Below are 25,262 nucleotides of genomic sequence, written 5' to 3' on the forward strand. Positions count from 1 at the left end.
TGTCATGAGTGATGTCACTGACCATGCCATGAGTGATGTAATATCTGACGTCATCAGCAGTGCATTGCGGGCGCGCGAGTTATAGGTAGCTGAACTAACTATAACGGGGGAATTTCAATGGTTTTGTACGAGTGAAAAGTCCAGCTAACTATAACGCCCCTGAAACCAGCGACACTCTAGATCTGCTCACCTCAAATGTCTGTTTTTCTATCAAAATCTTTAAGCATAGGATTAGCAAAGTGCCATCCACGCCGAGATAGAAAAGGACAAAGTCTTTTGCCATTTGTACAGCAAAGTCTTTAAGCTTAGGACTAGCACAGTGCTGTCCTTGCCGAGCTGTAAAATGACAAAAGCCAATTACCACTCCAGGCACAGTATTACAGCTTAGAATTGGTAAAATACCAATCAAGCCAACCTGAAATGAGTAAAAGCAACCCCTGACACAGTGTTTCGCTCTAATTAGAGCTCTTCAGAGAGGTATAGCTTTGTCTAGACACAAGGGAGCACCCAGTATAAGTCAAAGAAATACCCTTTCAGGCATAGAGTGACGAATAAATTTTGCAAAAAAGAAGCAGAGAACTCTGGGTAGTTCTCAAGTTTAGGTGGAAAGCAGCTCCTGTATGGAGCACTCTCAACACCAGCGACACTCTAGATCTGCTCACCTCAAATGTCTGTTTTTCTATCAAAATCTTTAAGCATAGGATTAGCACAGTGCCATCCACGCCGAGATAGAAAAGGACAAAGTCTTTTGCCATTTGTACAGCAAAGTCTTTAAGCTTAGGACTAGCACAGTGCTGTCCTTGCCGAGCTGTAAAATGACAAAAGCCAATTACCACTCCAGGCACAGTATTACAGCTTAGAATTGGTAAAATACCAATCAAGCCAACCTGAAATGAGTAAAAGCAACCCCTGACACAGTGTTTCGCTCTAATTAGAGCTCTTCAGAGAGGTATAGCTTTGTCTAGACACAAGGGAGCACCCAGTATAAGTCAAAGAAATACCCTTTCAGGCATAGAGTGACGAATACATTTTGCAAAAAAGAAGCAGAGAACTCTGGGTAGTTCTCAAGTTTAGGTGGAAAGCAGCTCCTGTATGGAGCACTCTCAACACCAGCGACACTCTAGATCTGCTCACCTCAAATGTCTGTTTTTCTATCAAAATCTTTAAGCATAGGATTAGCACAGTGCCATCCACGCCGAGATAGAAAAGGACAAAGTCTTTTGCCATTTGTACAGCAAAGTCTTTAAGCTTAGGACTAGCACAGTGCTGTCCTTGCCGAGCTGTAAAATGACAAAAGCCAATTACCACTCCAGGCACAGTATTACAGCTTAGAATTGGTAAAATACCAATCAAGCCAACCTGAAATGAGTAAAAGCAACCCCTGACACAGTGTTTCGCTCTAATTAGAGCTCTTCAGAGAGGTATAGCTTTGTCTAGACACAAGGGAGCACCCAGTATAAGTCAAAGAAATACCCTTTCAGGCATAGAGTGACGAATAAATTTTGCAAAAAAGAAGCAGAGAACTCTGGGTAGTTCTCAAGTTTAGGTGGAAAGCAGCTCCTGTATGGAGCACTCTCAACACCAGCGACACTCTAGATCTGCTCACCTCAAATGTCTGTTTTTCTATCAAAATCTTTAAGCATAGGATTAGCACAGTGCCATCCACGCCGAGATAGAAAAGGACAAAGTCTTTTGCCATTTGTACAGCAAAGTCTTTAAGCTTAGGACTAGCACAGTGCTGTCCTTGCCGAGCTGTAAAATGACAAAAGCCAATTACCACTCCAGGCACAGTATTACAGCTTAGAATTGGTAAAATACCAATCAAGCCAACCTGAAATGAGTAAAAGCAACCCCTGACACAGTGTTTCGCTCTAATTAGAGCTCTTCAGAGAGGTATAGCTTTGTCTAGACACAAGGGAGCACCCAGTATAAGTCAAAGAAATACCCTTTCAGGCATAGAGTGACGAATAAATTTTGCAAAAAAGAAGCAGAGAACTCTGGGTAGTTCTCAAGTTTAGGTGGAAAGCAGCTCCTGAATGGAGCACTCTCAACACCAGCGACACTCTAGATCTGCTCACCTCAAATGTCTGTTTTTCTATCAAAATCTTTAAGCATAGGATTAGCACAGTGCCATCCACGCCGAGATAGAAAAGGACAAAGTCTTTTGCCATTTGTACAGCAAAGTCTTTAAGCTTAGGACTAGCACAGTGCTGTCCTTGCCGAGCTGTAAAATGACAAAAGCCAATTACCACTCCAGGCACAGTATTACAGCTTAGAATTGGTAAAATACCAATCAAGCCAACCTGAAATGAGTAAAAGCAACCCCTGACACAGTGTTTCGCTCTAATTAGAGCTCTTCAGAGAGGTATAGCTTTGTCTAGACACAAGGGAGCACCCAGTATAAGTCAAAGAAATACCCTTTCAGGCATAGAGTGACGAATACATTTTGCAAAAAAGAAGCAGAGAACTCTGGGTAGTTCTCAAGTTTAGGTGGAAAGCAGCTCCTGTATGGAGCACTCTCAACACCAGCGACACTCTAGATCTGCTCACCTCAAATGTCTGTTTTTCTATCAAAATCTTTAAGCATAGGATTAGCACAGTGCCATCCACGCCGAGATAGAAAAGGACAAAGTCTTTTGCCATTTGTACAGCAAAGTCTTTAAGCTTAGGACTAGCACAGTGCTGTCCTTGCCGAGCTGTAAAATGACAAAAGCCAATTACCACTCCAGGCACAGTATTACAGCTTAGAATTGGTAAAATACCAATCAAGCCAACCTGAAATGAGTAAAAGCAACCCCTGACACAGTGTTTCGCTCTAATTAGAGCTCTTCAGAGAGGTATAGCTTTGTCTAGACACAAGGGAGCACCCAGTATAAGTCAAAGAAATACCCTTTCAGGCATAGAGTGACGAATAAATTTTGCAAAAAAGAAGCAGAGAACTCTGGGTAGTTCTCAAGTTTAGGTGGAAAGCAGCTCCTGTATGGAGCACTCTCAACACCAGCGACACTCTAGATCTGCTCACCTCAAATGTCTGTTTTTCTATCAAAATCTTTAAGCATAGGATTAGCACAGTGCCATCCACGCCGAGATAGAAAAGGACAAAGTCTTTTGCCATTTGTACAGCAAAGTCTTTAAGCTTAGGACTAGCACAGTGCTGTCCTTGCCGAGCTGTAAAATGACAAAAGCCAATTACCACTTCAGGCACAGTATTACAGCTTAGAATTGGTAAAATACCAATCAAGCCAACCTGAAATGAGTAAAAGCAACCCCTGACACAGTGTTTCGCTCTAATTAGAGCTCTTCAGAGAGGTATAGCTTTGTCTAGACACAAGGGAGCACCCAGTATAAGTCAAAGAAATACCCTTTCAGGCATAGAGTGACGAATAAATTTTGCAAAAAAGAAGCAGAGAACTCTGGGTAGTTCTCAAGTTTAGGTGGAAAGCAGCTCCTGTATGGAGCACTCTCAACACCAGCGACACTCTAGATCTGCTCACCTCAAATGTCTGTTTTTCTATCAAAATCTTTAAGCATAGGATTAGCACAGTGCCATCCACGCCGAGATAGAAAAGGACAAAGTCTTTTGCCATTTGTACAGCAAAGTCTTTAAGCTTAGGACTAGCACAGTGCTGTCCTTGCCGAGCTGTAAAATGACAAAAGCCAATTACCACTCCAGGCACAGTATTACAGCTTAGAATTGGTAAAATACCAATCAAGCCAACCTGAAATGAGTAAAAGCAACCCCTGACACAGTGTTTCGCTCTAATTAGAGCTCTTCAGAGAGGTATAGCTTTGTCTAGACACAAGGGAGCACCCAGTATAAGTCAAAGAAATACCCTTTCAGGCATAGAGTGACGAATAAATTTTGCAAAAAAGAAGCAGAGAACTCTGGGTAGTTCTCAAGTTTAGGTGGAAAGCAGCTCCTGTATGGAGCACTCTCAACACCAGCGACACTCTAGATCTGCTCACCTCAAATGTCTGTTTTTCTATCAAAATCTTTAAGCATAGGATTAGCACAGTGCCATCCACGCCGAGATAGAAAAGGACAAAGTCTTTTGCCATTTGTACAGCAAAGTCTTTAAGCTTAGGACTAGCACAGTGCTGTCCTTGCCGAGCTGTAAAATGACAAAAGCCAATTACCACTCCAGGCACAGTATTACAGCTTAGAATTGGTAAAATACCAATCAAGCCAACCTGAAATGAGTAAAAGCAACCCCTGACACAGTGTTTCGCTCTAATTAGAGCTCTTCAGAGAGGTATAGCTTTGTCTAGACACAAGGGAGCACCCAGTATAAGTCAAAGAAATACCCTTTCAGGCATAGAGTGACGAATAAATTTTGCAAAAAAGAAGCAGAGAACTCTGGGTAGTTCTCAAGTTTAGGTGGAAAGCAGCTCCTGTATGGAGCACTCTCAACACCAGCGACATTCTAGATCTGCTCACCTCAAATGTCTGTTTTTCTATCAAAATCTTTAAGCATAGGATTAGCACAGTGCCATCCACGCCGAGATAGAAAAGGACAAAGTCTTTTGCCATTTGTACAGCAAAGTCTTTAAGCTTAGGACTAGCACAGTGCTGTCCTTGCCGAGCTGTAAAATGACAAAAGCCAATTACCACCCCAGGCACAGTATTACAGCTTAGAATTGGTAAAATACCAATCAAGCCAACCTGAAATGAGTAAAAGCAACCCCTGACACAGTGTTTCGCTCTAATTAGAGCTCTTCAGAGAGGTATAGCTTTGTCTAGACACAAGGGAGCACCCAGTATAAGTCAAAGAAATACCCTTTCAGGCATAGAGTGACGAATACATTTTGCAAAAAAGAAGCAGAGAACTCTGGGTAGTTCTCAAGTTTAGGTGGAAAGCAGCTCCTGTATGGAGCACTCTCAACACCAGCGACACTCTAGATCTGCTCACCTCAAATGTCTGTTTTTCTATCAAAATCTTTAAGCATAGGATTAGCACAGTGCCATCCACGCCGAGATAGAAAAGGACAAAGTCTTTTGCCATTTGTACAGCAAAGTCTTTAAGCTTAGGACTAGCACAGTGCTGTCCTTGCCGAGCTGTAAAGTGACAAAAGCCAATTACCACCCCAGGCACAGTATTACAGCTTAGAATTGGTAAAATACCAATCAAGCCAACCTGAAATGAGTAAAAGCAACCCCTGACACAGTGTTTCGCTCTAATTAGAGCTCTTCAGAGAGGTATAGCTTTGTCTAGACACAAGGGAGCACCCAGTATAAGTCAAAGAAATACCCTTTCAGGCATAGAGTGACGAATACATTTTGCAAAAAAGAAGCAGAGAACTCTGGGTAGTTCTCAAGTTTAGGTGGAAAGCAGCTCCTGTATGGAGCACTCTCAACACCAGCGACACTCTAGATCTGCTCACCTCAAATGTCTGTTTTTCTATCAAAATCTTTAAGCATAGGATTAGCACAGTGCCATCCACGCCGAGATAGAAAAGGACAAAGTCTTTTGCCATTTGTACAGCAAAGTCTTTAAGCTTAGGACTAGCACAGTGCTGTCCTTGCCGAGCTGTAAAATGACAAAAGCCAATTACCACTCCAGGCACAGTATTACAGCTTAGAATTGGTAAAATACCAATCAAGCCATCCTGAAATGAGTAAAAGCAACCCCTGACACAGTGTTTCGCTCTAATTAGAGCTCTTCAGAGAGGTATAGCTTTGTCTAGACACAAGGGAGCACCCAGTATAAGTCAAAGAAATACCCTTTCAGGCATAGAGTGACGAATAAATTTTGCAAAAAAGAAGCAGAGAACTCTGGGTAGTTCTCAAGTTTAGGTGGAAAGCAGCTCCTGTATGGAGCACTCTCAACACCAGCGACACTCTAGATCTGCTCACCTCAAATGTCTGTTTTTCTATCAAAATCTTTAAGCATAGGATTAGCACAGTGCCATCCACGCCGAGATAGAAAAGGACAAAGTCTTTTGCCATTTGTACAGCAAAGTCTTTAAGCTTAGGACTAGCACAGTGCTGTCCTTGCCGAGCTGTAAAATGACAAAAGCCAATTACCACTCCAGGCACAGTATTACAGCTTAGAATTGGTAAAATACCAATCAAGCCAACCTGAAATGAGTAAAAGCAACCCCTGACACAGTGTTTCGCTCTAATTAGAGCTCTTCAGAGAGGTATAGCTTTGTCTAGACACAAGGGAGCACCCAGTATAAGTCAAAGAAATACCCTTTCAGGCATAGAGTGACGAATACATTTTGCAAAAAAGAAGCAGAGAACTCTGGGTAGTTCTCAAGTTTAGGTGGAAAGCAGCTCCTGTATGGAGCACTCTCAACACCAGCGACACTCTAGATCTGCTGTGCCTGGAGTGGTAATTGGCTTTTGTCATTTTACAGCTCGGCAAGGACAGCACTGTGCTAGTCCTAAGCTTAAAGACTTTGCTGTACAAATGGCAAAAGACTTTGTCCTTTTCTATCTCGGCGTGGATGGCACTGTGCTAATCCTATGCTTAAAGATTTTGATAGAAAAACAGACATTTGAGGTGAGCAGATCTAGAGTGTCGCTGGTGTTGAGAGTGCTCCATACAGGAGCTGCTTTCCACCTAAACTTGAGAACTACCCAGAGTTCTCTGCTTCTTTTTTGCAAAATTTATTCGTCACTCTATGCCTGAAAGGGTATTTCTTTGACTTATACTGGGTGCTCCCTTGTGTCTAGACAAAGCTATACCTCTCTGAAGAGCTCTAATTAGAGCGAAACACTGTGTCAGGGGTTGCTTTTACTCATTTCAGGTTGGCTTGATTGGTATTTTACCAATTCTAAGCTGTAATACTGTGCCTGGAGTGGTAATTGGCTATTGTAATTTTACAGCTCGGCAAGGACAGCACTGTGCTAGTCCTAAGCTTAAAGACTTTGCTGTACAAATGGCAAAAGACTTTGTCCTTTTCTATTGCGGCGTGGATGGCACTGTGCTAATCCTATGCTTAAAGATTTTGATAGAAAAACAGACATTTGAGGTGAGCAGATCTAGAGTGTCGCTGGTGTTGAGAGTGCTCCACACAGGAGCTGCTTTCCACCTAAACTTGAGAACTACCCAGAGTTCTCTGCTTCTTTTTTGCAAAATTTATTCGTCACTCTATGCCTGAAAGGGTATTTCTTTGACTTATACTGGGTGCTCCCTTGTGTCTAGACAAAGCTATACCTCTCTGAAGAGCTCTAATTAGAGCGAAACACTGTGTCAGGGGTTGCTTTTACTCATTTCAGGTTGGCTTGATTGGTATTTTACCAATTCTAAGCTGTAATACTGTGCCTGGAGTGGTAATTGGCTTTTGTCATTTTACAGCTCGGCAAGGACAGCACTGTGCTAGTCCTAAGCTTAAAGACTTTGCTGTACAAATGGCAAAAGACTTTGTCCTTTTCTATCTCGGCGTGGATGGCACTGTGCTAATCCTATGCTTAAAGATTTTGATAGAAAAACAGACATTTGAGGTGAGCAGATCTAGAGTGTCGCTGGTGTTGAGAGTGCTCCATACAGGAGCTGCTTTCCACCTAAACTTGAGAACTACCCAGAGTTCTCTGCTTCTTTTTTGCAAAATTTATTCGTCACTCTATGCCTGAAAGGGTATTTCTTTGACTTATACTGGGTGCTCCCTTGTGTCTAGACAAAGCTATACCTCTCTGAAGAGCTCTAATTAGAGAGAAACACTGTGTCAGGGGTTGCTTTTACTCATTTCAGGTTGGCTTGATTGGTATTTTACCAATTCTAAGCTGTAATACTGTGCCTGGAGTGGTAATTGGCTTTTGTCATTTTACAGCTCGGCAAGGACAGCACTGTGCTAGTCCTAAGCTTAAAGACTTTGCTGTACAAATGGCAAAAGACTTTGTCCTTTTCTATCTCGGCGTGGATGGCACTGTGCTAATCCTATGCTTAAAGATTTTGATAGAAAAACAGACATTTGAGGTGAGCAGATCTAGAGTGTCGCTGGTGTTGAGAGTGCTCCATACAGGAGCTGCTTTCCACCTAAACTTGAGAACTACCCAGAGTTCTCTGCTTCTTTTTTGCAAAATTTATTCGTCACTCTATGCCTGAAAGGGTATTTCTTTGACTTATACCGGGTGCTCCCTTGTGTCTAGACAAAGCTATACCTCTCTGAAGAGCTCTAATTAGAGCGAAACACTGTGTCAGGGGTTGCTTTTACTCATTTCAGGTTGGCTTGATTGGTATTTTACCAATTCTAAGCTGTAATACTGTGCCTGGAGTGGTAATTGGCTTTTGTCATTTTACAGCTCGGCAAGGACAGCACTGTGCTAGTCCTAAGCTTAAAGACTTTGCTGTACAAATGGCAAAAGACTTTGTCCTTTTCTATCTCGGCGTGGATGGCACTGTGCTAATCCTATGCTTAAAGATTTTGATAGAAAAACAGACATTTGAGGTGAGCAGATCTAGAGTGTCGCTGGTGTTGAGAGTGCTCCATACAGGAGCTGCTTTCCATATATATATATATATATATATATAAATATATATACAAATATATATATTACCTACCTTTATTGGAACGCAAGATTCAATGAGCTAGCCACCGGCCTATCCCACCAAAGAAGTTCTAAACACACGCAGAGCCACCAGCAACACCGTGAACCGAATCAGCTACCTTACTAGGAGATACATCATCCCCAAGAATTCACACCCTAAGGACACGAGGCAGAGTAAGATACCCTCCCCCAACAACCCATCTTGGCCTAGGAGGTCAACTGCTGAACTATCATATAACGACATGGACAATCTCCTCATATCATATGCCAGGCCCACTAACATCAGTAAGCCTCGATGTGACACTATCCATTCCATTCAAACTAATCCCTTCAGAGAACCGACTCACAACAAAAGATCCATAAATAGAGAAAACCTCTCAAATATCAGCATAGTGCAGACTACTCTCTCCCACTCATCTAGCAAGATGAAGTGTGCACTCATTAATTGCAGATCCGCTAGCAAACATGCCCCTGACATTTTTTACCTCATCCTCGAGAATGACCTAGACATTATTGTCCTTACTAAAACATGGCTAAATAGTTCTTCCTCTCCCAACCTTGACCTTCAGGTTCCTCCTTGTCACAACCTAATCTGCCTTGACAGAAACGTGAAACCTGGTGGCGGGCTAGCTTGCATCTATCTAAACACAATCTCAGTCAATCAAGCAGACTCCATCTCTCTATCCTCCTGCGAATACCTCTGTATCAACATCTCTGATGTTAATCGCCTTCTCAGCAAACTTCACATTATTTACCATCCCCTGCGTGATAATCTGGCTTTCATCGAAGAGTTAATGGAAGTCCTCTCATCCAACGACAACTCACTAGTGCTACAGATTTTCCTGGGTGACTTTAATCTCCACTGGAACAATGCAAACGATCATGGGGTATGCTAACTTAAATCCTTTCTGTCAGATCAGGACCTGTCCCAATTCTGCAACAGTCCTACCCACAACATGGGAGAGACAATAGACCTCATCATAGCAAAATTGAACACGGTATCATTAGAATCCATCACTCCATGTGACTGGACTGACCATCACAGCATTTTCTTCTCTATTAATATCGAGGTAATTCCAAAAAGAGGTCAACCCTCAAAAACAAAACAATAGAAAAGGAATATGCAAAATATTAACCCCTTCACCATGGTAAACCGATGCAACTCATCCCTGACCCCCACGACAGATATGGTTGATGTCCACGACCTCACAGTCTTTTACAATTCCACTATGCTTGAAATCCTTGACTATACAGCACCCCTCCAAGAAAAAAGGTTTCCTCGAAAATCTCCAAACCATGGTTCAATGAGACCCTGAACTCTGATCGGAGCAAGCTAAGATCCGCTGAGCGACTATGGAAATCAGCACCCTCTGCGGATCACCTATATCATCTTAGAGTGCTGAGAAACTCTTACAACAGGAAGATCCTAAAGGCTAAGGCAGACTTTTTCAAAACCCAGCTGAACCAAGCCATCAACCGCCCCAAGACACTATTTGAAATCGTCAAGCCACAAGCGCGCAACAAGTCTAACTCTAAGGAACTAAATGATTCGGCTACACCTAACTGCGATGAGATTGTCAATTTCTTCCTAGAAAAGACAAAGTCCATTGAACTTGACATCCAATCTAAGAAGACCCACCCACAACCTTTTGCTCAGGATACTAAATTTCACTCTCTGACCAAGGTTCATTTTTGACTGCATGTATAAGTGACAGTATGGGTGAATGAGTAGATGTGTGTGTAGACCTTGGAATCAGTGAGTGGGTATTTACTAACTGATATTGGTGTGTCTATAGTTTCGAAAATGGTAGTCTGTATTTCAGAGTGTGTGTTTCCAAGGTTATATTAGGGTGTGAGCAGATGCATCAGATTATCACGTAGATGATGTCATCAGTGATATAATCAGTGATGTCATCAGTGATGTCACTGACCATGTCATGAATGATGTAATATGTGACGTCATCAGCAGTGCATTGCGGGGGCGCAACTTATAGTTAGCTGAACTAACTATAACGGCCGAATTTCTTAGGTTTTGTACGAGTGAAATGTCCAACTAACTATAACGTTCCTGAAACCTGTGGTTTTTTCAGTGAATTTCTAAAGTTTTTTAAATGCTAATTTCTAACTATAACGTCCCTGAAGCCTATGGTTTTTTAGTACATTTTAAAGGTTTTTTAAATGATAATTTCTAACTATAACGTCCCTGAAACCTGTGTTTTTTTAATTGAATTTCAAAGTGCTAATTTCTAACTATGGCTACAGACATAGGACATGTGCAAAAAGATGAAGAAAGGTGCAGAAAGAAGCAAGAGATGTGCACAAAGAACCAACAGAGGAGCAGAAAGAGGCCTTGTTGCAAAGTCATCCTGTGCCCTCAACTTTTTTCTGATGGGTACTGGTGGTAACTGACTCTGACTAACTTGGCCTACAGCCAGTGCAATGCTAAAAGACACTTGGAATACAGTGAAAACACCTACATACACTAGGGAACACTATGCGTTGGGGTACCCCTGTGATTGGCATGACCTCCTCTGTAAGGCCCTAGTACATAATAGGGCTGGGGGAGTAATACTACCTTGAAGTCAGAGGTGCAGAAAGTTGCTTCTTTAACTGGTAGTGATGTTTGCAGAGTGGTGGAGAAAGGGTGCTGGGCTTCCGACCAGTGCTCAGGAATACCGCTGCATAGGACTTAGAGGAGGTACCAAGAGGGCTTCTGGCCCCCAAAGTCCCTCAGGAGTAAGTTGGACTTCATCCCCATCCCATAGTCTGCTAGGAGGCGCGTTTGCAGAGTGGTGGAGAAAGGGGGACTTGTTCACTTTAGACGTCTTAGCAATCCCACTGTGTGGGACTTTCTGGAGGTAACAAGAGGGGTAGTTGGCCCCCAAGGACATCCTTGGGGGTCAACTACCCCCCCCCATTACCTCCAGTAAGTCCCACACAGCAGGATTGCTAAGTTCTCATAGCAGGCCATGTCCCCTTTGCCCACAACTCTGCAAACGCGCTTCCTGGCACACTCATGGTAGGGGATTTAAGTCCCCTTCGCTGCTGGGGGTCCTTTAGGGGCCAACTAGCCTACCTCTTACCTCCAGTAAACAATACACAGTGAGATTGCTGGGAGGTGGACAAAGGCCACGCCCCCTTTCCCCACCACTCTGCAAACATGCCTCCTGGTGCGTTGTCAGTTGGGGTATTAAGTCCCCTTCATTCCTGAGGGTCCCTGGGGGCCAACTAGCCCACCAAGTACCTCCAGTAAGTGCCACATGCCTGGATTGCTGAGAGTGGTCGAAGGCCACGCCCTCTTTTTACACCACTCTGCAAACGCAGCTCCTGGTGCACTGCTGCTCAGAGGATGAAGTCCATTTGTATCCTGAGGTCCTCAGGACACAAGGGGACCTAATCGCCCCACCACCAGTGCGCCAAGAGGCACATTTGCAGAGTGGTGTAAAAAGGGGCGTGACCTCGGACCACCTCTCTGCAACGCAGCTCTGTGGCGCATACTGGAGGTACCTGGTGGGCTAGTTGGCCCCCAGGGACCCTCAGTATTCAAGGGGAATTCATTTCCCAACTTACAATGCACCACAGGGTGTTGGGCCTCCATCGAGATGCTGGCTTTTTTTCTTTATTTTATTTTTAAGAAGGGGGGCTGTGTCTTTTACCATTTCCCCTAGGGCCTGACTCCTTTTTATAAAAAAAATGTGGGAATGGTGCCGCATAGCCCCCCTCCTTAGGCCACTTCTGGCCCCGGGTACCCCATCCCCGGGGCCTGGCCTGACCGTTGGGGACTGTGGGGGGAGCCCCAATGCCCTCATGGTCCCGCCGGCTCCCCGTCTCCATTGCTTTTGAGAAAGGGGAGATGCTGACATGCAGCTCCCCTTGCTCAAAAGCAATCCTGCTTTGCTTCATTGATGCGAGAGCAGGTTTTCCTTCTCTTGCTTCAATGAAGCAAAGCAGAGTTTGCTATGGCAGGGCGGGAGCTGTGCTCCCGCCCTGCCATAGCAAACAGCAATGTCCCTGGGGTGGGCACCCTGGGACATTGTGCGGACCCCCTCCCAGCATTTCAAAGCCCCAGGGAAGTGGTAGTCCCCGGGGCCATGGGTCCGCTACGGACCCCCGCATTGAAATGAGTATGTGCCCTGGGGAGGTAGGGGTCCTTGGTGCATGTGGGGGGGCTCTTGCCCCCACACATCTTCTTTTTTTTTAAACAGAGCCGTGGGGAGGTGGTGGTCCCTGAGACAGCAGGGGGGCTGCATGCCCCCGCATACAATTAAATAGGCCCGGGGGAAGATGTGGTCCCCGGGACTGTGGGGGCTCACGTAAGCCCCCGCTGCATAAATAAGCATTGCCCCTGGGACCTGGCCCACCCGGGGGCTATCAGAAAACGTAGCGCGGGAGTCAGCGCTTAGTTTATTTTTTATTTTATCAGCAGGATTCATGCACCCAGCACGAATTCTGCTGATTTGTTTTTTAAATGCTTTTTGTTGGACCCCCTGAGCAGGCCTAGGGGGTCAGGGTGTTTTTTCCCTGCCCCCTTTTCTTGGTTTTCACCCTTTTTTACACTGTTTTGCAGATGGCTGCCAAAACTTCCTGGTTTACAGTGTTGGCAGCCAAACAGAAGTCAGCTTGTGCTTGGGAGGAGTCCTCGGTGCTCAGATATCGAAAGTTTTCTTTTTTTAATTTCTCAGGAACTACTGAACGGATTTACACCATTTAAGAAAAGGGTCACTTTCTGAACCGGGAGCTACCTTTTTGCCAAATCTGGTGTAATTCCGTTCAGCAGTTCGGGCTGTAGCTTTGTCTAAAGTTCCTATGGAAATTAACATGGGGAAACAGTGTTTTGGGACCTCCCCTTTTTTCTCGGCCCTCGCTTGACGAATCACCCCGAAACTTTCAAGACAGGAGCTGACTGGAGCGGGCCATTAGTTTTGAATTTTCGTGAAGATTCGTCAAACAGCACCAAAGATATTGGCAAGAGAAAAAACGCTTTCTGAATAGAAACGAGGTCCTAACTACGACTGCCTACTGGCCGGTAGGTAATATGTGTGTGTGTGTTTATATAAATATATCTAATATTGTTTTTTCACTGATAAAACCAAAGGTTACAGAACTAAAGTCACATTATAATTAGAAATTGTGATTATACTTTACTTGACATAAAAAAAGACTTTGAAATCTACTGAAACAACCAAAGGGTCATGGCACACTATAGTTGGAGAAAGCCCCGGGCACCCCATTCCCCAGAGTCAACATTCAATAAAAGGGAGAGATTGTGGGTCCCCTCTCCAAGCCTTTACAGGCCAGAGAGCCCCATACCCCTGTGCCATAGTCTTTTTTAAGGGGAGGGGGCACAAGGACCCCCTCACCAAGCCTTTACAGACCCTGGGGACCATTTTTATCCATCTTCTTTATTGAGAGGAGCCTTTTCAGGATCTGGGGGCACTATCCTCTGTGGCCAAGTTTTATTACATGGTGTAGGGGTGTGTCCTCCCTGAGCCTTTAAAGGTCTCCAGGGGCCCATCCCCCAGGGCCAACATTCATTAAAATGAAAGAGGGTGCACAGCCCCCATCCCCAATCCTTTACAGGTCCCAGGGACACCATCCCCCAGGGATAGATGCATTTTGTAAGAGGAGGGGACATGCGGACCCCCTCTCCAAGCCTTTACAGGCCATTGGAACCCCCTTCCCTTTCATAATAATACCAGACCCCAGGGAATGGGGTCCCCAGGCTGTAACCTGCTCAGGGAAGGGGGCTGTGTGTCCCCCTCCCCTTTCATAATAATACTGGGAGTATGCAGATTGGACCCCTGGGGTCATAATTGGATTGAGAAGGAGGTCCTGCACATACCCTCTCTCCAATATGTATTTTGTTTGACCCCACGGTCCCAGCCAACCACTAAGGTCATTTTACTTCAAAATAAATTTCCCCCACCATTTTGTGTTTTTTTCCACGATCCCACAGAAGAACAGTGGGCTCATGCCAAAACAAAACATTTATTTTTAATTGTGGCCCCAAAGGGGGTCCTCTTCCCCCTACAATGGCTAGTGGGAAGAGTATACCTACCCTGTCCCCTTATATTCTTTTTTACAAAGTTTTGCAGAACAGTGTATTAGGTCCCCGAGTCACATAAAAGCAGCTGCGACAGTTCTTTTCATGTTGTGGCCGGCCAAATAGAGCCCTTGCTATGAGAAAGCCCAGAGAAAGACCTTTCAGCCTATCAACTGACTTGATTTTTTAACGTTTTGGGCAAACAGTCCAGATATCTATACATTTTGAGCCTTAATTTCTTGAAAACTACTGAAGGATTTACATTAAATTTAAAAAACACACTTTCTGGACCAAGATATAGCTTCCTGCCTGGTTTGGTTCAGCCATTTTTAGGTCGAGCCTGTAGCAGTGCGCATGCGCTGCTCTGGCGAGACTTTTTGTAAGGGGCTTTGAAAAGCTCACCACACGCTCGTGTGTGTGGTTTTGTGTTCGTCATAGACTATTGGCTTTTGCATGCGTCTTTCTAAGAAAGACTATCAAGAAATGGTATTTGACAAAATTGAAATAGTTGAAGAATATTGAATTTGATTGTTTAGTGCATGATTAGCCCAAGGCGAAGAAGGGGTCTACACGTTTCGAATCCCTCAAGTTGTGGGGATTCTCATCAGGACCAAACGCTCTCTGTCATTGAGTAAAAACAAAGGAGAGACTTGGAAATATGGAAAATCAATCTTTCGAAACTTGTCAGCCTAACGTTGTGTCTCTATCGTTGTTTCAATGGCGCAACACGCACGGATCGAGGGTTCCACATAAACCTTACAAAGATTATTGGAAGAGAAAACCTATAACCTTTCCAAGCAAGAATACTCATTCATCTAAAGTTGTTGAGACCGCTTCGGGCCACGCAGTCCCTTCAAACCCTCCCGCCAGGTGACAGATACACGATAGAGACACAACGTTAGGCTGACAAGTTTCGAAAGATTGATTTTCCATATTTCCAAGTCTCTCCTTTGTTTTTACTCAATGACAGAGGGCTAATCATGCACTAAACAATCAAATTCAATATTCTTCAACTATTTCAATTTTGTCAAATACCATTTCTTGATGGCCTTCTTTCAAAATTGTTATTGATTGTTACAATAAAGTGTCCTATATGTATGATTGATAAGTATGTTTGTGTTGTTGTTTGATTGATTTTAGTATGTTAGTGGTTGTGTCGTTTTCATATGTCTATGTAATGTAAATATCAATGGTGTACTGTTTTTTCTATTTCTTGAAATGATACAATTGTCTTAATGAAACCGTGCAAACTAATGAGTTAATCCAGTATCGAATATAATTTTGATTAAAATCAACGGAAAAAGTGGTTGAGAGTGTAACTGTTCTGTTCAGTTCATGGTGAAAATTGTTTTCTTAATTTAATGCAGCACTGGCATTACTTCTGTTGTGTTGATTATATATGACTTGGCCTTGCTGCTTTTTGAGTCAAAACCCAAGGTTGTTCCTAAGGGTTTCTAAGAAAGACAGCACGCAATTGGGCAAAGGCAGGTGCATGTCCTGCCTTTGCTCCGCCCACAGCCTATTGCTTGTGGTTACCCACACGGGCCACATCTGTTTTCAATTATCATGTACAGATGTGTGCGGGATAATGCAAAACAGATGTCTCGCTGTGGCGCGTGCCCCACTTGCATGCTTGTTTTAGTTTCCTAATTCAGTGCTCTGTCTGCCATATCTGCGTGCTGCCCTACCTGCACTGTCCTGCTCTGTCTGCATTGGTCACGTGGTGTCTGGGTGGGTGCATATCATTTTTTTGAGGTAATTAACAGGATGATGTATATGTTCTCCCAAAAACCTGACATCCTGGACTTTCGTTGGGCACATCTATCAGAGGGAGCACTTCAGCACCCAACGCCTGCAGTCTTGTACTTCTGATGGGGAGGCGTTGGGTAGCAGCTGCGTGTTTATAATCTATGTAACTGCACAACTGGAGTGGTGTAGAATGGGCGTCTTGGTTGGAAGAGTGTATGCGGCTTGTGCGAGGGTAGTGTTGACATGCCTGTAGGTTTTGCTCTGCATGTCTCTAACCTGTTTCGCTTTCCGTTGCAGGCTGTCTCTCTGTTCTTTACGCTCTGGTGTGTTTCTGACAACCTGCCCTTGCACTGGCTGAGTAACACCAGTGGGGTCTCTCCATGTGAGGTATAACGCGGGGACTGTCTGCCTAGGCTACTGTCACTCCCCCCACTTTAACCCACTGCCAGCCCCAGAAGTCCAGTCAAGCTCCCGCTTATTCGCTTCAAGATTGGGCCATTTGTGCTGTACTGATCGGAGGTGCCGTGCCCCTCCCTGCCACACACACACCGTTCAGTGGCCTACACAGCGCATCGTACCACCGTTTTGTTGTAAAGTGCCCTTAAAAAGAACAACTTTCAATCGGTCAATTAAATTACACTTTATAATCGGCCTCCCAAGGATGAAACGTAGATTTGCCCTGTCAGTCATGGCAGTAAGCGCTTGACTCCCTACCTGGAAGCGTTGCTACAAAATTCACTTTATAGAGGGTTGCAAGACCTCGGTGAACGATCTATCTGCGTTCCTTTTGTGTGGGGGAGCGATCAAACTAGTCCACAAAAAGCTGGGTTAGATTGCCAACTTGACCCGCGTCATCTTCAGAGCGCCTGGATTGAGCGAGGCTGTCCACAAGGCGCAGGAGCGTAGGTGGCTTCGGTTTCGGGGGTTATTTCTCAATAGCATAGCCGCCTCCCGTCATCCTGAAATCACATGAGGTATTAGCTGACACCGTAGGGTCTCTTGGATCACATTCCAAGCCCTTTTCTGGCCCCACGAGTCCAATCATGTGACGATGTCCCGTCTCGCCCCTACCCTCAAGCCCACTTTCCTTTCTTCAGTTCACATACTTTGCTTGGTCATCGGCCTTGTGACCGTCACTTCCGGGATGCCCGGAGTGAGTTGGGCGTGAATGCTTCCAGTTTTACATTGATCTGGAATGTTGCTCAGCTGACGCTTGTGTGGTGTCAGCAGGGATGTGTTTCTAAAGGCTTCTGTCATCCACTTCTCTAAAACTAAGAAATGCGCCATTTGGGTACTGTAATGAATTCTTTTGTACTATGTCTATGTCTTGACCAAGGCCTATGCATCTGTGTTCTGTACTTTGGGTATTTAAATGCCAATAATATTGTTGAACACCAAAAATATGCCATATGAGACTCGGTATGAAATTAATAACAAGCATTGGCATAGCCAATAGATCTCGCCTTTGGGACCTTATAAGTGTTTAGCCATGCAACATTTGATGTTGTTGCACCAAGGATATTGTACTGCATAACTAAATACTTATAAGGTTCCAAAGGCGAGACCTATTGGCTATGCCAATGCTTGTTGTGCTATTGCATTTCAAAACAGTCTAAAGAAAAAGCATGGGGATTTAGCATTTTGGGATGCCCTTTTTTCTTCGCCTCTTCTTGGAAAGTTTTGTGAAGATTCATCAAACAGTGCCAAATTAATTAGCAAACCAAAAAGCCATTTTCTGTGAAAGCATTATCCTAACTATAACTACCCAGTGGAAATTGCCATTGGATAAGATATATATTCACTGAAAAAAACAAATGTTTCAACGACGTTATAGTTAGGCTCAGATTTCACTCGTACAAGACCACTGAAATTCAGAAGTTATAGTTATCTGAGCTAACTCTAACTTACACCCCTTGGCAATGCACTGCTTATTACCTCTCATAGTACATCACTCATGACATGGTCAGTGACATCACTCATAACATCTCAAATGACATCACTGATTACATCATTAACCCCTTCGGTGCTCATGACGGAATGGTTCCGTCATGACCCACGGTTGAGCTGTGCTCATGACGGAACCATTCCGTCATGACCACACCCGCGCAAGATTCCGTCAGCACAGCGGCGGAATCTGCGCAGCATCGAAGGGGTTAAGTGAGTGTTAGTGTTTTTAAGAGTTTATGTGCGTTAAACATATATACTAACCAATTACATAAGTTACATTAGTATACTAGGTGCACTACTACTGAGTGATTGCACTTCTAATATACATTATGTGAGTGGCTGTGTGACTGTATGTATCCTTGTGTGTATGGGAGTGTGAGTGTCTGTATGGGTGTATAAGTGGGTGTGTGAGTAGTTGTGTGGGTGAGTGAGATTCTGTGTGAGTGGCTGTATTGGTGAGTGAATGGGTATGTCAGTGGCTGTATGGGCGAGTGAGTGATGGTGTGAGTGGCTCTATGGGTGGGTAACTGGGTGTGTAGGCATTGTATGGGTTACCGAGTGGGTGTCTGAATGGCTGTATCAGTGACTGACTGGGTGTGTAAGTGGCTGTATGGGTGAGTGAGTAGATGAGTGGGTGTTTGGTTAAGTGAGTTGGTATGTGAGTGGCTATATTGGAGAGTCAGACTATGGGAATGGCTATATAGGTGAGTGAACAGATGTGTGAGTGTGTATATGGGCGTGTGAGTAGCTGTGTTGATAGGCTGTATGGGTGAGTGAGTGGGTGTGTGAGTGACTGGGTAGGTGAATAAGTGGGTGGGTGAGTAGGTGTATGGCCAAGTGTGTGGCTGTGTGAGTGGCTGTATGAGTGAGTGAATGATTGTATGAGTAGCTGTATGGATAAATGAATATTTGTGTGAGTCAGTGGGTGTGTAAGTGGCTCTATGGAAGTGTGAGTGTATATGTGGGTATTGTTATGGCCCTGTGAATAGGTATGTTAGTGGTTGTGTGGGTGTGTGAGTGGGCATACAAGAGGTTGTATGAGGTTGTGAGTGAATGTATGAGTGTTTCTGTGGTTGATGTCATCAGTGATGCCAATATGAGATGCCATCAGTGATGTCACTGACCATGTCTTTAGTGATTTAATATGTGAGATAATAAGCAGTGCACTACGGGCGTAAGTTATAATTTGCTCAGGTAACTATAACTGCTGAATTTGTATGGTTTTGTGCATGTAAAATGTGAAGCTGACTATAATGTCCTAGTTATCTTTGTTTTTTCAGCGAATTTCTAAGTTTTTTAAATTCTATTTCCTAACTATAACATTCCTGTAGCTTTTTTTGAGTGAAAATATATACACACACACACACACACACACACACACACACTGGGTAGTTACAGTTAGGTCAGCTGTTCCATAGGAAAATCCTTTTCTTGTGTTGCCAATACGTTTGGCACCATTTGACGAATTTTCGCGAAACTTTCTAAAAGGTGTTACTTTTTACTAGTTTGTGCATGGAAAGTAAAGGGGGATCCATCAAGTGGGGGCTGAGAAAGAAGGGGTGTCCCAAAATGCAAAATCTCCATGCATTATCCATAGACAGGGCTACAGCAAAAACTGTTGAACGGAATTACACCACATTTTGCAGGAAGCCACATCTTATTCGCCAAATTGTGCTTTTTGTGATTTGGTATATATCCATTTCAAATTTGTTCAGAAATTATGTCAAAAATATTTCTATATCTGGATGGTTGGGGCCACAAGAGGCTGGAGAGACTCTTGCTGGAGCGCCAATTTAAAAATGAAGCATTCTGATTGGCCCAACCAGTAGTGCACCATAAGCCACGTTTGCACAGTGGTAGAAAAAGGGGATGTGGCCTCCGAAGACTTCTTAGCATTCCTGCTATGTGAGACTTATTGGGGATAACAGGAGGGGTAGTTGGCCCCCAAGACGTCCTTGGGAGGACAACTACCCCTCCTATTACCTCCAGTTAGCTCCACACAGTAGGATTGATGAGACCTGGTATGAGTCCATGCCTCATTTCTCCACCACTCTGCAAATGTGCCTTCTGGTTCACTACTAGTAGGGAGATGAAATCCCCTTGGCTATTGAGGGTGATTGGGGGCCCAATACCCCTCCTATTACCTCCAGCAAGTCTCACACACTGGGTTTGCTGAGAGGTTTTCAGTGGCCACGCCCCCTTTCTCCACCACTCTGGAAACGTGCCTCCTGGTGCACTACTAGTCGGTGGTTGAATTCCCCTTGGCTCTTGAGTGTCCTTGGTGGCCAAATAGCCCTCCTGTTACCTCCAGTAAGAACAACACAGCTGGATTGCTGAGAGATGGTCAGAGGCCACCCCCCTTTCTCCACCACTCTGAAACAGGCCTCCTGGTGCACTGCTGCTTGGTGGAAGCAGTCCACTTTAGTCCTGAGGCCCTCAGTAGGCAAGGGGACCTCATCCCCCACCAGCAGTGTGCCAAGAGGCACATTTGCAGAGTGTTGGAGAAAGGGGGCATGGCCTCCAACAACTTCTCAGCAATTCACAGTGTGGGGCTTACTGGAGGTAACAGGAGTTCTTGTTGGCCCCTAAGGATCCTCAGCAGCTAAGGGGACTTCATCCCCCATCCAGTAGTATGCCATGAGGCACATTTGTGGAGTGGTCGAGAAAGGAGGCAGGGCCTCCGGCGAGTTGCCGGTATTTTTTTTAACTTTTATTTTTCAATTTTTTAGGAAGGGGGTCCACGTGGTCCCCTTCCCTGGACTATTTTGGACCCAGCACCCCATCTCCCTGGCCTAGCCCTTTTTTTAAAAAAAAACTAAAAAGGGAGGGTGCTGCGTTGCCCCCCTCCCAGGCCGAGTTCGGCCCTGGGGACCCCATCTCCCAGAGTGCACCCTTTCTTTTTTAAATTATTCTTTTATTTAAAGGGAGGAGGGTCGAGCAGCCCCTCTCCCAGGGCAATTTCGGCCCTAGGGACCCCATCTTCAGGGGTCTATCCCGTAGTGTTGGTGCCTTGGTTCTGACCCAGGGCACCCACTGATAATGCTAGGGACCACGGGGGAGCCTGGGGCTCCGGTGTTCCCTGCCAGGGCCCCGCCTCCTGTGGGAGCCAGAATTGCTTTGACATTGCTTTGGGGTCCATGGAGTGGCTGACATGGACTATCCTGGGTCCCAAAGCAATTTCTGTTTCCCTGCTCACTTCACAGTGTGCAGGGAAACAGTCACTGCTCTGCTTTCAGCATCTCGCTTGCTGAAAGCTGAGCAGGTTTGCTAGGGTTTGGCGGGAGTGCTGCCCTTGCCAAACCATAGTAAACTGCAATGTACTTAGGGTAGGCACCCCAGGACGTTGCTGGAGCCAGCCCTGTGGGGTGATGGACCCCAGGGCATGTAGGGCTCCTAGAGGGCGGCCATGTGGCCCCCGTACTTTGTTTAAATTTGGCCCGGGAAGGCGGCATTCCCTGGGAGTCTGCAAATGACCCCCTTAATTATTGTATTTTAACCCTGCGGTGATGGCAGTCCCTGGGGCTGCTTGGGAGCCCGTTAGGCCTCCCCCACCTTTTAAAAATAAAGTATGTGGCCCAGGAAAGTGGCGGTCCCCGGGCCAGGGGGCAGGGGAGGCCCTACAGCCTATCCCACATACATTTTTTTTTAAGTGTGCCCCGGGGTGGAGGCAGAGGGGGTCCGCGAGGGCCCCCCTTCATAATTTTGAACTAGCACCATGGATATGGTGAGCCGAAGGGCAGGGGGGTCCGTGAAGTCCCCCAACATAATTGCAATTAGCCCCAGGGATGTGGCAGTCCCCCACTTTTTTGTGGGGGACTCGTGAAGCCAAGTCTCCAGATGGCTGCCAACACTTCCTGATTAAAGTGTTGGCAGCCAATCAGAGCATTGCATTTCCCTGCACGAGCTCGTCTTTTTTCACCGAGGGTTCGTGACCAGTGAAATCTTTATAATTTTCTACTTACATTTCTGAAAAACAAATGAACTGATTTATAACAAATACCAAAAAGCACAATCTGCATAGCAACATCTGCTTTCTGCCAAATTTGGTGTAATTACGTACAGAGGTTCGGGCAGTAGGTATGCTAAAGTTTCTATGGGAATTAACATTACAAATTAACCGTTATTTTGCACCCCTATTTCTCAGTCCCCACTGCACACATCACCCCCAAACTTTCCATGACACACAGAACCTACCATGGAACTTTTTTGGGGGAAATATTCATGCAGATTGGTCAAATGACGCCAAAGCTATAGGCAAGTCAAAAATGCTTTTTCTATAGAAACTAGGTCCTAACTATAGCTACACACTGGAGATTACCAGTAGGTTATATATATATATATATCACCACAACTCTCTCCTTGGAAAGCAAAAGCCGCACTCACAACGGTGACATTCCAATGGATTTAATTGATTGCAGCACTGGCAGTCCTGACATGTTTCGGTCGCATCGACCTTTCTCAAAGGGAAGCCATTGGCATCTGCTGACCACACACCTACAAATCGGTTGCTTCATTTAACACATTTTTTGCCCCCTGGTGGACGCCCTGATGGGCCATTTACTTAAGCATGCTGGTACTTGTGGTGAGTAAATCAGTTCAATTCTTACCCTCTAGTGGGTGATGCCAAAGTTTAAATAATTTGCTGTCTCTACCGCTCACCGTTGCACCTTCGCATGCCTATTGTCGGGGCTGCTGGCGTCCAATACCAAAGTTAATCTTCGGCGGCTGCCTTCTGTCCCTTAACGCTTTCGCGAGCTCCAAAGACGGTTCGATTTCGGGCAGTTCAGGCGCTCTTAGCTGGCGATGCGTCCCTTTACGGCAGAACCAAGCCGTTCCACATCACCACAACTCTCTCCTCGGAAAGAAAAAGCCGCACTCACAACGGTGACATTCCAATGGATTTAATTGATTGCAGCACTGGCAGTCCTGACATGTTTCGGTCGCATCGACCTTTCTCAAAGTGAAGCCATTGGCATCTGCTGACCACACACCTACAAGTCGGTTGCTTCATTTAACACATTTTTTGCCCCCTGGTGGATGCCCTGATGGCCCATTTACTAAAGCATGCTGGTACTTGTGGTGAGTAAATCAGTTCAATTCTTACCCTTGAGTGGGTGATGCCAAAGTTTTAATAATTTGCTGTCTCTATCGCTCACCGTTGCTCCATCGCATGCCTATTGTCAAGGTTGCTGGAGTTCAATACCAAAGTTAATCTTCGGCGGCTAAGTCGATAGTTATTCAGTTGTACATAATTATTTACATTTGTATTTGTACATGGTTACCATGCAGTTTTACTTATTTACGTATGGCACAGGAGAAGTATGTTGTTTAGTTTCATTGTGCAAGTGGGAGGGATTGCTCTCTCAAAGTGTCGCTATATAATGATGTCACAGGTCCTGGCACGTCATGTGATCAAGACTGGGGAAACCTGGTTGAAACGCATCATGCTGCGGAAAATACAAAAAAGCACTGAATTGAATGAAAATATGTTGTGGTCCGTACCTGATCTGCCGAAGAAGAGCAATTCCCTTCAGGATTGTGGTTACTTTACATATATATAGGTTTCTGGGACGTTATAGTTAGTGGGACATTTCACTCGTACAAAACCTGTGAAATTCCGCCGTTTTAGTTGTTCAGCTAACTATAACTCGTGCCCCCTCAATGCACTGATGATGACGTCACATATTACATCATTCATGACATCACTGATGACATCATCCACTGACTGTGTGTTTCTATAAAGTTTAAATATGTTTTATATATATATGCCAAGGTATATTGAAGAATGAGTGGGTGTATAAGTGTCTGGATGGAAGATTTAGTAGGTGCGTGACTGACTGTATAAGTGAGTGATTAAATGTGTCTTACTGAATGCATAGGTTAGTGACTAAACTGTGTGAATGTCTGTATCAGTCTGTCTGTTGTTGTATAAGCTGCTGCATGGGTTGGTGAGTAGCTACATGAGTGTCTATATGGGTTATTGATTGGTTGCCTGAGTAGTTGTATGGGTGCCTGAGTGTGTGTGTGGGTGGGTGGGAGGTGTGTGACTCTGTGCATAGATGTGTGAGTGGCTGATTCACTGGGTGTATGAGTTCAAGAGTGCATATGGAAACAGCTGTATGGGTGAGTGAGTGTGTGTATGGGTGTATTGGTGAGTGAATGGATGTCTCAGTGGTACATGTCCACGTAACTACGGGGCATATCAACAATGGCGCGTTGTCAGTTGGGAGATTAAGTCCCCTTGAATCTTGAGGGTCCCTGGGGGCCAAGTAGCCCACCAGGTACCTCCAGTAAGCGCCACAGAGCTGCGCTGCAGAGAGGTGTTCCAAGGCCACGTCCCTGTTTACACCACGCTGCAAATGCGGCTTCTGGCTCACTGCTGCATGGAGGATGAAGTCCACTTGTGTCCTGAGGTCCTCAGGACACAAGGGGACCTCATCGCCCCACCAGCAGTGCACCAGAAGCCGCATTCGCGTCGCAAGCCACGCCGAGCCAGAGGAGATGGGGGAGAGAACTAGGGGGGGATCTCACACAGAAGGACAGGGAAGGGATTTATTATAGGGCAAAACACACAGCCCGGAAGGTAGCTAGTATAGAAACAACTGTGAAAATAGCCACGTATTGGTACCTCACGCCTGTGCGTTTACAAAGAGGCTATCCACAACGGAGCCCCACTTGCTGGCGAGGCTGCGACAATGAGGGAACACTTTTACATATATTATGGGAGTGTTGACTGCTGTCTAGCTATTGGACCGCGATCCTAGACCAGAAAGATGAGCTATTCGACACACAGATTCCGAGGCTTCCTGTCTATGTTGTTTTAGGCCTTCCTAATCCAATTACCTATCCACTTAAGAGCACGAGAGGACGTCAGATGGGGCTGGCACTAGTGGCAGCACTGCAAAACATCCTATCACAATGAGGATCCTCCACTTCTCCTACACCCATAGGTTGGCAACATAGGCTTTGGTACATCCTGGGAAAGGAGCGCATCTCAGCTACTCTGAATAATTCCACGCCTCCTTTCAG

Source organism: Triturus cristatus, chromosome 1_1 (assembly GCF_964204655.1).
Source record: "Triturus cristatus chromosome 1_1, aTriCri1.1, whole genome shotgun sequence".
NCBI classification, from domain to species: Eukaryota; Metazoa; Chordata; class Amphibia; order Caudata; family Salamandridae; genus Triturus; species Triturus cristatus.